This window comes from Ictidomys tridecemlineatus, chromosome 11 (assembly GCF_052094955.1).
Source record: "Ictidomys tridecemlineatus isolate mIctTri1 chromosome 11, mIctTri1.hap1, whole genome shotgun sequence".
In the NCBI taxonomy this organism is placed as follows: Eukaryota; Metazoa; Chordata; class Mammalia; order Rodentia; family Sciuridae; genus Ictidomys; species Ictidomys tridecemlineatus.
Genome location: NC_135487.1, coordinates 108,702,520 through 108,715,739, shown reverse-complemented (window position 1 = coordinate 108,715,739; position 13,220 = coordinate 108,702,520). Strand labels below are relative to the sequence as shown.

The 13,220-nt window shown below is 36.9% G+C and overlaps 1 protein-coding gene across 1 annotated transcript in view; it reads right to left on the bottom strand.

Moving 5' to 3' along the window:
- Mab21l3 (mab-21 like 3) overlaps nt 1-13,220 on the bottom strand; it is a 92,992-nt gene that overhangs the window by 64,577 nt on the left and 15,195 nt on the right. The gene's annotated exons all lie outside the window — the stretch shown is intronic.

Here is a 13,220-nt window from a genome sequence, read left to right as displayed (position 1 = left end):
TGGATCAGAGGGACTCCATGAAATTGAACTAAACAGGAGCTGCATGTTGGGGTGTGGACGGGGGTAGGAAAGTGCTAGAGTGTACATCTCTAGAAAGGCAATGACCAGGTGAAACTCACACACATTGGGTCTTAGAATAATAAAACAGCGTCCCAATACCCAGTGTTCATCTGCAGGGAGGAAAACCACCCCTTCCGTGGAGCCATGGAACAGAGAGCCCATCCTGGTGACCTCCTGGAGAGTGCCCAGTGCAGTGTCCACTCAGCACACAGGAGACCTGGGGTCTGGGTTGGAGAAGAGGGCCTCTGCACTTCCCAGCAGACTCATATGGTGTCCCCAGACGGAGAGCCATCTTAGGAAGGGTACCATGGTCTAGCTTGCTACTTGGAAGTTCAGAATCCCTGCACCTTTTATGTCTCTAAGACCCACAGTCTCATCTTCTCATTGGCTCAGCAGGTGCCCAACTCGGAGAGACACTTTGGGCTCAGGGAAGTGACTAGCTTCCTACCTGGAACTCTAGGCAGTGGGACAAGCAGTCCAAGAGGTGAAGAGAGCAGAGCAAGTGTGTGGATTTGCACAGGGAATGAAGTCAGGAGCATGGTTCCCAGTACCAGGCAAGGGTGGCTTCCTGTAGCTCCCCACCACAGTGTTGGTTGGGTTGGATGCTACATGCTTGAGGCAGAGGATATGGACTTGAGGCTTGGGCATTTGCCACACCTCCAAACACGTGGATAAGGGGTCTCTGGATCAAGGGGATACAATCTCATTGGTTCACAGGGTATTCGGGTTAGCTTGGCTGGCAGGCCCCTCATACTGTTAAGGATCCCTCACCCCTGGTGCAATCACAGAGGCCTCTGGAGTGCACAGAGCCCTGATGCAGACAACTTTGCCTTAGGCTATACCAGTGGGCAGGGAGGAGATTCATTCTGCGTGTTACCCTAACAGGTTTGGCTTGTCTGGCCCTAAGAAGGAGCACACCAGTTGTAGCTATAGCTCAATAACTCCGCCTAACTACACTTCATCTCCAGACACAGAGGATTCCAAAATTAGAGGTTGTGGAAAGTTGCATCCGTTCCAAAAACCTAGGCAAGAAGAATCTTTGATTTTTGTTTTTGTTTTTTTCTGACAGCATTGTTTGTTTTCTCTATTTTTTCATACTCTTATCTATAATTTTATGTAGGTTTTAATTTTTGATTTTTTCCATCTTTTCTTCTTACTCATTTTATCCTTTTTCTTTTCTTTCTCTTTTCACTTCTTCTGTATTCCCTTCCCTTTCTTAAAAAAATTTATTTTATTATTTTTTTACTTTCATTAATATTTCACTTTTTGGTCTACTTTATGTTGCTATTGTTCCTGTCTTCTCTGGATAGTGGTGTTGTAGATGTTGTTTTGAATACTTTTTTATTATATGTCTATATCTGATTTGCTTTTAAGTTGTTACTGATGGTTTTCTCTTCTCAAAGTGGGATTAAACACATTGGGTGGATGTCTTTCTGCTGAGCTATAGCCCCAGGTCAGTTGAGCAATATTGCACTTTATTTTACCCATGACCTTGTCTTGCTCAAACTTTGGTGGACACCTCAACATAAAGAATAAGGCTGATGATCCAACCCCATGTAGATACAGATGGGGAGGGGACTGAAGACCACTACTGGACTTTCACCTCTTAGTAACAACAGAGAGAAATTAACACAACTCTTGTGGCCATCCCACCGATAAGGAGCTCTAGCATAGTTTTTTCTCAAACCCTCTCAGATTGCACAGTACTGACAAGTCCAGATGAGTAACCATAGAGATTACATTTCATATACGCCACTATCTACATCACACTTGCCTGAACTTGCAAAATGAACCACACAACTCTTACCTATAAAGTGTGTCTCTCAGGTTCCAATATAGTGCACCCAGAGTCAAAACCAAGGAGCCAAAATCTAAGGAGCCACTGGGAAACTACAATAAAAAGTCTATTCGGAATTAAACTCAACACTCCATGACGAACCTATATTCCTGGGCACATCGTAATAGAAGGCTGCTAAGAAGATCCTCACTCAAATGTAGGAGAGATATACATCTTAACAAATGTGCAAATCTCAACATAGAAACACAAGAAACATGAAACAAGAAAAAGGTATTACTCCTCTAAAAGTTCCTAAATCCTTAGTAACTGAATCCAAAGATATTGAAGTGGATAAAGTGATAAACAAAGAATTTAAAAGACTGTTAAAATGATCAATGAATTTAAAGAAGATAAAAAATAAACAGTGGAATGAGTAAAGAAAGACAGTGTCATATATAAAGAAGTAATTCCGTTAAATGATAGACATTCTGATAAAGAACCAAAAAGAAACCTTGGGAATGAAAAGCTCAATAAGTCAAATGAGAAACTCATTGGAATCCTCACCAATAGACTAGATCAAATGGAAGAAAGAATATCAGAAGTATATTGAAGAGAAAGTAAAGAAACCAGCACATTAAGATAGTAATGGAGGAGGGGGCAGAGGAGAAGGAGAAAAGGGAACTATAAGCAGACCATACAAGATCTCTGGGGTAACATTAAAAAATTAAAAGTTTGACTTTTAGAGAAGAAAATAGACACAGAGCCCAATGACATAGAAAACCTATATCAGTGAAATAACATTCAGTGAAATAATACCATGAAAATTACCAAATTCTGGGAATGACATCAAGATACCTATTCATGACATATTATAGCTAAACTTTCTCATGTACACAATAAGAAAAAAAAAAGACTATTGAGAGATGCAAGAGAGAAGTCCCAAGTCACTTATAAAGGTAACAAGAACAAAGCATTATAATAGCAGCAGATTTCTTAGAAGAAACTCAAAATGTCTGAAGGGCATGGAATGACACATTTTAATTCTTGAAAGAAAATAACTACCAACCTATATGACTATATCCAGTAAAGTTATCCTTCAGAATCAATAAAGAAATAAAGACCTTAAAGATCAACATATACTAATGGAATTCAAGACCCCTAATCCAGCATTATTCAAAGGAATCCTATACCCAGATGAGGAAGCAAGATATATAACCACAAGAGCTCTGGAAAGAATAGATCTCACAAGAAGAGTGCTTATGCAAATGAGAAATAAGAGAGATTTAAATATGATTATTTTAGTAAATCATCAAAACTCTAAAAAGAAAAAAATGAATATAGAATTCTCAGAGCAACCAAATGAAAAACAATAAAATTACAGAAACTAGTTCATTTCTTTCACTAATAGCCCTGAATATTAATAGTCTAAATTTGTCAATCAAAAGCTAATGGGATTAAAAAGTAAGACCTAGCTATTTACTATCTATAAGAAACAACCTCACCAGCAAGATTATACAGACCAAAAGTAAAAAGATGGAGAATTATATTCCAATAAAATGGAATCCAAAGGCAAGGAGAGGTAGTTATAGTCAGATCCAAGAAAATGGTCTTCAAGCCAAAATTGGTCAGAAGAGACAAAGAAGGCCATTACATACCGATAAATGGAACAATCTATGAAAATATAATAATTGTGAGTATATATTCCCTGAACATCAGAACACCCAATTTTGCAAAATTACTGGACATAAGGGGAAAAATAAACCCCCAATACAATAATAGTTGGCCATTTAATACCCTACTTTCACCAAAGGATAGATCTTCCAGATGAAAAAATAAACAGCAGAGCAGAATTACACTATAGATCAAATGGGCTTTACAGATTACACAGTATTTCATCCAAAGGCTAAAAAATAAGTATGCATTCCTTTTATCAACACACGGAACTTCTCCAAAACAGATCACATTTTAGGCTACAAAGCAAATCTTAACAACTACAATAATACTGAAGTAATATCTTACATGTTACCAGATCATAATAAAATGAAATTAGAAATTAAAATAAGAGAAATTTTAATTTGTAGAAATTATACAAACACATGGAAACTGAACAATACACTTTTGAAGAGCAGTGAGTCATTAAAGAAACTGGGGGCACGGAGGTCAGATTTAAACATTTCTAAAATCAAATGAAAATTAAAAGGCAACCTGTCAGAACCTGTGGGACAAACAAAAGCAATTATAAGATGGAAGTTTATAGCTATAAGTGCCTATGTTAAAAAAAATAGAGAGATCTTCAACCAATAACCTTCAAGCCCTTATAAAAACAAGAACAAAGCAGACCTAAAATCAGTAGAAGAAAATAAACAATAAAGACTAGAGCAGAAATAAATGAAATGGAGACTAAAAGAATAGTATAAAAGACCAATGAAATAGAATTGGTTCTTCAAGAAGATAAAATTGACATACCCTTATCAAAACTAAAAGAAAAAGAAGACTCAAATAAATAAAATTAGAGGTAAAAATAAGATATTCCAACAGATACCACTAAAATCCAGAGGCTCACTGGAAGATATCTTTAAAAAATTATATACCAATATTATGGGAAATTTAGAAGAAATGGGCAAATTTCTAGACCCATAAGATCTATCATAATTGAACCAAGAAGATTAAAAAAAAACTAAACAGGTCAATAATAAGCAATGAGATTGAATAAATAACAAAAGCTCTCCCAACAAAGAAAAGCTGAATTTTACTAGACATTTAAAGAAGAATTAATGCCAATGCTTCTCAGGCTATTCTATAAAGTGGTAAGGGAAGGAAGTCTTCCAAAATCATCTTACAAAGTCAGGATTACCCTGAAACCCAAACCCGATAAGGACACAACAAAAAATGAAAACTAAGACCAATATCCTTGATAAACACAGATGCAAAAATCCTCAACACAATACTTACAAATTGAATTCAGCACCACATTTAAAATATTGTACATTGTGATCAAATTGGTTTTATTCCAGGGATGCAAGGTTGGTTTTACATATGCAAGTTAATAAATGTAATTCACATTTTAAATAGAATCAAGCATAAAGATCACACACTCATCTCAATACGAGAAAGAATTCAATAATGCTTCACGATAAAAAACATACCTAAATTATATAAAGGCATCACACCTCAACATAATCAAAGCTATATATAGCAAACCCATTACCAATATCATACTGAATAGGGGGAAACTGAAAGCATTTCCTCTAAATTTAGGAATTAGACAAAAGTGTCTATTCTCACTGCTCTGATTCACTATAGTCCTATAAACTTTAGTCAGATCCATCAGGCAAAGAAAAGAAATAAAAGGAATATATAGGAAAGGAGAAAGTCAAATTATCCCTGTTTGCTGATGATATGATTCTATACCTAGAAAACTCTAAAGAATCTCTCAAGTCCTCTAAAACTGATAAAAGAATTCAGCAAAGTAACAGGATACAAAATGAGCATGCCAAAATTGTTAGCTTTCCTAAATATCAACAATGAACTCTTTGAGAAAGAAATCGGGAAACAATCTCATTCACAACGACCTCAAAACAAACAAAATGATGAACAAACAAAAAATAAAGTAATAACAACCAAACCCTGGGAGTACACCTAACCAAGGAGGTAAAAGCCCTCTACAATGAAAAGTACAAAACACTGAAAACAGAAAGTGACACTACAAGACACTAGGAAATGGAAAGATATACCATGTTCATAGATTGAATTCATTGTTGTTAAAATGGCCATATACCCAAAAGTTATCTACAGATTCAATGCAATCCTTATCAAAATACCAGTGATCTTCTTCACAAAACTAAGAAAAACCAATCCTAAAATTCACATGGGAACAGAAAAGACCCTGAATTGCCAAAGCAATTCTGAGTAAAAGGAATAATCCACAATACCCAGTGTTTTGGTCAATTTTTCATCAAAATATGACCAAAAGATCTGACAAAAACAACATAGAGAAGGTAAGGTTTATTTTGGCTCATAGTTTCAGGTGTTCAGTCAATAATTGGCCAACTCCATAGCTCTGGGCTTAAGGTTAGGCAGAAGGGCAGGGCAGAGGAAAGCAGCTCAGGTCATGGCACCAGAAAACAGAGAGGGGGTGGGGGAAGGGGGAAGGGGGGGGAGAGAGAGAGAGAGAGAGAGAGAGAGAGAGAGAGAGAGAGAGAGCATGTGCATGCACACATGCTCTGCTCACCAGAACAAAATCTAAACTTCAAAGTCACATCCCCAGTAACCTATTTCCTTCAGTCAAACACTACCAGCCTACAGTTACTGCCTACTAATCCACATCAGTGGATTAATCCATCAATAGGTTACAAACCTCATACTCAAATCATCTTACTCTGAAGATTCTTATATTGTCTCACAAATAAGCTTTTGGTGGACACTTCTTAACACCCAATTTCAAAATATACTATAGAGTCATTGTAACAACAACAACAACAACAACAAAAACATGGTATAGGCATAAAAATAGACACATAGACAAAAGAAATAGAATAGAGGATTTAGGAATAAACCCATGCATCTATATCCATCTGATTCTTGACAAAAGAGCCAAAAATATGTTGGAGAAAACAGTCTCCTCCGCAAATGATGATGGGAAAACTGAACCTCCACTTGTAGAAGATTGAAACTAGAGCCCTCTCTATCGACATGTGCAAAAATTAAGTCACCAAAGGATCAAATACCTAAATATAAGACCTGAGACTCTGAAAAAACTAGAGGAAAATACTTCAAGATACTGGCACAGGGAACAAAAATTCTTGAATAGGACTACAATAACTTAAGAAAATAAAAATAAGACTTAACAGATTAGATGGCATCAAATTAAGAAGCTTCTGCACAGCACAGGAAACACACAACAAATGAAGAGAAAACCTATAGAATGGCAGAAAATCTTTGTGACCTATTCATCTGGCGGAGGATTGTTATCTAGAATATATAAATAACTCCACAAAAAGTAACACCAAGAACAAGGAATCCAATGAATAAACGAGCAAATGAGCTGAATAGACATTTCTCAAAAGATGTGCAAACTATAACCAATAAATATATGAAAAAAATACAACTTCTTTAGATATTCAGGAAATGTCAATCAAAATTACATATGTAGAAGCTAGAGGGGAAAAAGATGATATGAAAGTATTAGGAGAACTGTTAGGTAGGGGGAGGGACCAGGAGGAACAGAGAGGGAAGGTAAGAGGAGGTAATAGAGAGAGGATAGACACGATCAAAGGACTTTATATGCCCATGTGAAACTGTCACAATGAAATCCATTATTTTCTCCAATTAATATACATTAACAATTATAATTTTAAAATAATAAGAAAAGGAGAAGAATGTTATTTAAATAGTCTTTTTTATATCATTTCAGTTATTCAGTGATTTCAGATCATTGGCTAATCTTTGAAACTAGACCAAGTCTCAAAATGTGGTAGTTTCCCAAAGATTAGTTTAAATATGTAATCTAAAATTGTATCAATGAACTTTTAGAAACCCTTTATATTAAGATCCATTTTTCTATTTGAATGTCTCTTTTACTTATGCATAATTGTGTATCATGCTTTATTTCTGGAAAATATAGTCCACCAAATTATACATTTCTTACAAATATACTATATTAAAATCCCATTTGTTAATATTACCACTAATCTTATCAGTAGATAGTTAATAGAAAATTGTTGATTTCATGAAAATGGATAAAAGTCTTCAAATACCTTTAAAAAGAGGTAAAAGAAAACAAAACACTTCTGTTCTTTCAATCAAATGAACAAAGAGACAAAGTACAGACTAGCAGAATATATTTGAAGACTACATATTCAACAAGGATTTGTCTTTTGAATATAAAAAAAGACTCAAACTCAAAAAGACAGATGACCCAATTTAAAAATGGGTAAAGGGGTAGATAGATCTATATGCATTTATGAAAATGTCACAAAGAAACCCACTATTTTGTATAATTAATGTGTTAACAATTATAATTTTAAAAAATTAGTAAGGGACTTCAACAGATAGGATAACAAATAAGTACATGAAAAGATGCTCAACATTAGCCATTAGGAAAATGCAAATTAGAAACACATAAGATACTAGTACTTACATACCCATTTGCATGGCTAAAATAAATACTGACAATACCAAGTGCTAACAGGTACATAGAACAACTGGAATACCCACATATTTCTGATGGGCCTGCAAAATGGCATAACCATTCTGGAGAATGGTTTGGTAATTTCTTACAAAATGACATATAAACTTAACATGATCCCCAGCAACTCCACTCAAAATATACTATATAGCTGTTATAACAACAACAACAACAACAACAACAAAAGCATGGTATTGGCATAAAAATAAACATGTAGACAAAAGACTTCTTTTGTTAAAATCAGACTGCTCACATATTTAGAGAAGTGAGTCTAATGTTGTAAATGAAGAACCTGGAGGAGCAATCTGAATAAGAAAATGTCCTGTTACTGTCTGGAACGGTGCTCTTTCTGAGGGATACATTTTAATAAACACGATATAACTTAGGGAAGTATATAACTTAGGGAAATGAAAACTTAATTTACACAAAAACCCATACGTGAACATTGATAGCAGTTTTACTCTTTGATGGTCATAAGCTAGGCACTCCCCCAATGTTCTTCAAACAGCAAATGAATAAACAAACTATGGTACCTCCATACCACACGATACTACTCAACAATGAAAGGAGGAAATGAGTAATACAATTTGGTTGCTGTGTGAAGCAACCAAATAGTCACTCTTTCGAATTTTCATTAGATCTGAAATACTGCTATTAATTAAAATGTTAATGATGATTTTAAAATCAGACTGCTCACATAGTTAGAGAAGTAAAGTCTAATGTTGTAAATGAAGAACCTGGAGGAGCAATCTAGATAGGAAAATGTCCTGTTACTGCTCTTTCTGAGCGATACATTTTAATAAACAGGCATTCTGGAAATTCTTAGGGATTTGAGGAAAAAGGAGAGAGAGAGGAAGGGGGGGTAGAGACAGAGAGAGCACGAGAGAGAGAGAGAGAGAGAGAGAGAGAGAGAGAGAGAGAGAGAGAGAGAGAGAGAGAGAGAGAGAGACAGACAACATAGATAGATCAAAGTTGTTAATTTTGGATAGTGGAATAATTATGGCTCTTTTCTTTTTTATACATTTTCTATAATGAGCATGTTCTACTTATAATTAGAACAAGATGTGAATGCTACAAATGCTATTAAAAATACAACAAAATTGCACTTGTTTTTGATGCTTCTTTTTAATTTGCTTTCTATTTTTGGCGACATTAGTCTGCATGATTAGAAAATAGAGCAAATCAGTCTATAAATGTGTGAAGTAAGAAAATATTATTAATATGACTGTGAAGTATGTATTTTGGTGTTGTTTTCCCTTTTGAAGATGTATCATGCAGAGGAAGGAAAGACATAAATATAAGGGAAACAAAAATATATGTAGGTCAGAGGCAGTAATAGAACTCATAAATCATTTCTCGGTACACGTCTAACTTTTCTAGGTTGCTATACGATTTCAAGGGCAAGCATTTAACACAAATAGATGAAAACACATTGGAAATTTTTAAAATAATTTTCAGACAATACAACCAAACTCATTGCACTTTCACCTGGTACAGGTTTGGTGCAGGTGCTGAAAAAATGCAATGATCCCATAGGTTTCTTGCTTAGGTAAAATTTGAGTCAAGGCCAAAGCAGAAAGAGGGGGCATGCTTAGGCTTGTGTTGGGTGGATCAAGTCCCAGATGGACCAGACAAGTTGCTAGCAAGCCTGGAAGAGAAGGCTGAGCACAAAGAGGTGAGTGTCAAGAGAGGTAAGTGGGAAGGTGTCCCCAGCCAGAGACAACTTCTGTGCAGAGGTAACAACTTAGAGACATGCTCATCGATAGTGGTCAAAGAAGTACACCTGGGGGCTAACAGGTTAGCTTGGAGTGGTGGTCAGGCAAGGGAGGCAAGAGGAGCTTTTGAAGGACATTGAAGGGTAAGCTGATGTAATAGTAATTGTTCTTTGAAGTGTTTACTTTGCATTTGTCTATGGAACTATCCATCTCTATCCATCTGTTAACCTTGAGGACAGAGACTGTGTCTGGCTCAAGGTTGTCAGGGGACAAGGCAGCCTCTCTGGGTATACCTACTCCTCCAGGGCCAAGGTTGACTAAGCTGACCACACCTGTGTGAGAAAGATCTTCCAGGAAGAAGCAGCCCACACCAGTGCACATGGATTAGTGAGAAGAGCCCGTGAGATTTCAGCCCAATTTGCCCCTCACCCAGGCATGTGTGCAGGACACAGCCTGAGTGACAGGTAGAGGCCTGGAGCAACCACGTGTGGGGCTAGTTCAGAGGTGATCAGATTATACACTAATTTTTGGTTGAAAGCAGTGGATCTACAAAGAAGAAGGGAGGTCTAAGAAACACCTCTTCCTGCACTTTACCTGGAATGAACTTCTCTAAGGGATCCTGAGCACTGTCTACCCAAGCAGGGGCTTTTCTGATTGATCCGCTCCATTCAGCTCCTTAATGATGCTTCTGATAGGAAAACGTGGCATTGGCTTCTCTATAGATTGATCTCAGTGTCTTCCATTCCCAATGGATGGTGTGTGAGCCTGAGAGCTAAGCTAACAGTTCTTATAAGTACCTGACCTCGGTTGTCCTAGAAAGAAGCCGCAGGTGCTGTTGGCAATCATTTCCTTTGCTGGTGGAAAGGAAATTGGGGGAGGGACTTCTTTCTCTGACAGGCTTCTGGAATACAGACTGCTACTTAAAGTGAGGTCCATCTGAACCCCAGGCCACTGACCATCATCTCAGGAAAACTATGTGTCTCTGTGGTGTTTCTGGGTTCTCCATCTCTTTCACCTTCAATGTCTCTTCCTCTTCCACTGAGTATCTCTTCGCTCTAGTTCTTCCTTCCTTGGTGTGGAGTTTTGTCTTTTGCTCATCTTGCACATCCTATCTAGTTGCCCTTTCCATTCCCATAACTTCTTTTCTTTGCAAATGACCTAGCCTCAGGGATTTGTTACCATCATGAAAAATGGATTACTACAGCATCCAAATTAAACATCTACTAAAGTAAAAGCTTTCTTCCAAGGTTTGAGGGAAGCTAAGAAAGTCCACAAAGACTTCAGTGGACATCATACTCTCTGTTTCCTGAAAAAGATAAAACTTCTCCACCCATGTCGGGTAAAAATTTGTCCCCAAGATGTAGGTTCTCTATTCACCTCACAGATTGTTTCTTTTTCTGAGAAGAAACGTTTTAGTTTGAGTCCACCCCATTTATTGATTCTTTACATTAATTCTTATGCTATAGGGGTCTTATTAAGGAAGTTGGGGCCTAATCCCACATGATGAAGATTAGGGCCTACTTTTTCTTCTATTAGACAGAGAGTCTCTTGTTTAATTCCTAGGTCCTTGATCCACTTTGAGCTGAGTTTTGTGCATGGTGACAGATAGGGGTTTAATTTCATTTGTTGCATATGGATTTCCAGTTTTCCCAGCACCATTTGTTGAAGAGGCTGTCTTTTCTCCAATGCATATTTTTGGTGTCTTTGTCTAATATAAGATAATTATAATTTTGTGTGTTAGTCCCTGTGTCCTCTATTCTGTAACATTGGTCTACCAGTCTGTTTTGGTGCCAATACCATGCTGTTTTTGTTACTATTGCTCTGTAGTATAGTTTAAGGTCTGGTATAGTGATGCCACCTGCTTCACTCTTCCTGCTAAGGATTGCTTTAGCTATTCTGGGTCTCTTATTTTTCCAGATGAATTTCATGATTACTTTTTCCATGAGGAATGTCACTGGAATTTTGATTGGAATTGCATTAAATCTGTATAGTGCTTTTGATAGTATGGTCATTCTGATAATATTAATTCTGCCTATCCAAGAGCAAGTAGATCTTTCCATCTTCTAAGGTCTTCTTTGATTTCTTTCTTTAGGATTCTGTAGTTTTCATTGTATAGATCTTTCCCCTCTTTCATTAAGTTGATTCCCGAGTGTTTTATTTTATTTTTTCAAGGCATTGAGAATGGGGTAGTTTTCCTCATTTCCCATCATCACCAAAGGGAACACTCAGACCTCACTTCTCAGTTTCACCACTCAGAAACCACAATGTTTGTTCCTGAAACATGATTGAGGAAATCAAATGCCAAGGAAAATGTGGCTTTTTACCATAGGCTTCAGGGAGTTTGTCATCTCCAACGAGTGTTGAAAAAATAAGATTTGGCCTTTAGGGCAGGGACTCTTTTAATAAAAATGATCGAGGTCAGCTCATTCAGACAAAACAACAACAGAGACAGGAAAGAATAGAAAATGAATGATGTTGAATACCTAAACATCAATTAGTCTTTTATTTTTAAATAGTTCATAAAGGTAAGTAGCGGAACACAGTGCCCAGTGACTAGTACCCACTGAAACAGCTGTTTTCCATCTGGCTTTAGTTTCTTAAACTTGTCCTAAAAACACCAAAATTTTTCTTGCTACTGAGTCTCTGCCCTCAGGACCTAAGCTTTCTGGGGTCAGGAGAAAACAAGTAGTCAGGGACAGGTCTGACATGCAGAGCTGTAGAATACTTTCACTGACCTCATGCTGCACTCTGGGATCAGGAGGGACAACAGGACCTGCTGAGCCCTATTCAGAGAAAGGCTATCCACAAAGTCCTATTAACAAACAGTATGTAGGTGAGGTTCCCTTCTTCCACAATATACTGCCTAACACAGCCACTTCCCAATTCATTCTCCCTTATCACTGTGACAGCCTTTATTAATTATAAGCAGTGAGGCCCCTGTCAATCAGAAATAAAAAGAAAGACATATCTCTAACTCATGTGGCCTTATTTCAAATAATGATCTTATCTCTTGGTGAGTTCTTGCCATATTATGACTCTGGGCTTCCAGTCATTAGCTCTGGAGGGATCTAAGGGTTCCAGGGCTCTTGGCAACAAGGCCTGTTTGGATTCTGGTTTCCTTTTGAATATCTAATTAAGAGCAAGGTTACACAAATCCTCAGCTTCTCTATTAAGTCTCATTCAATTATTAAATGAGCCTAGAATGATCTAAGATAAAAGGCAATGTTGAATGACACAGGGCAGCAAATTAATCATACAGAGTTCCTATCACAAAGTAAATGAAAGAAATGGCACATTGGTCAACCAGATCCACAGTTCCTTGTACCTTAGCTTGGGTGCCCAGTACAGCACATACAATTCCTTTTGATTAGCCACTGCTAGAAGCTTCCACAACCAAAACATCTTTTTAAACCATTTCAGGTTAATAATGATGATAAACCAAGGCATGGTTGAAATTACTAAAAAATGAGTATTTATTGTC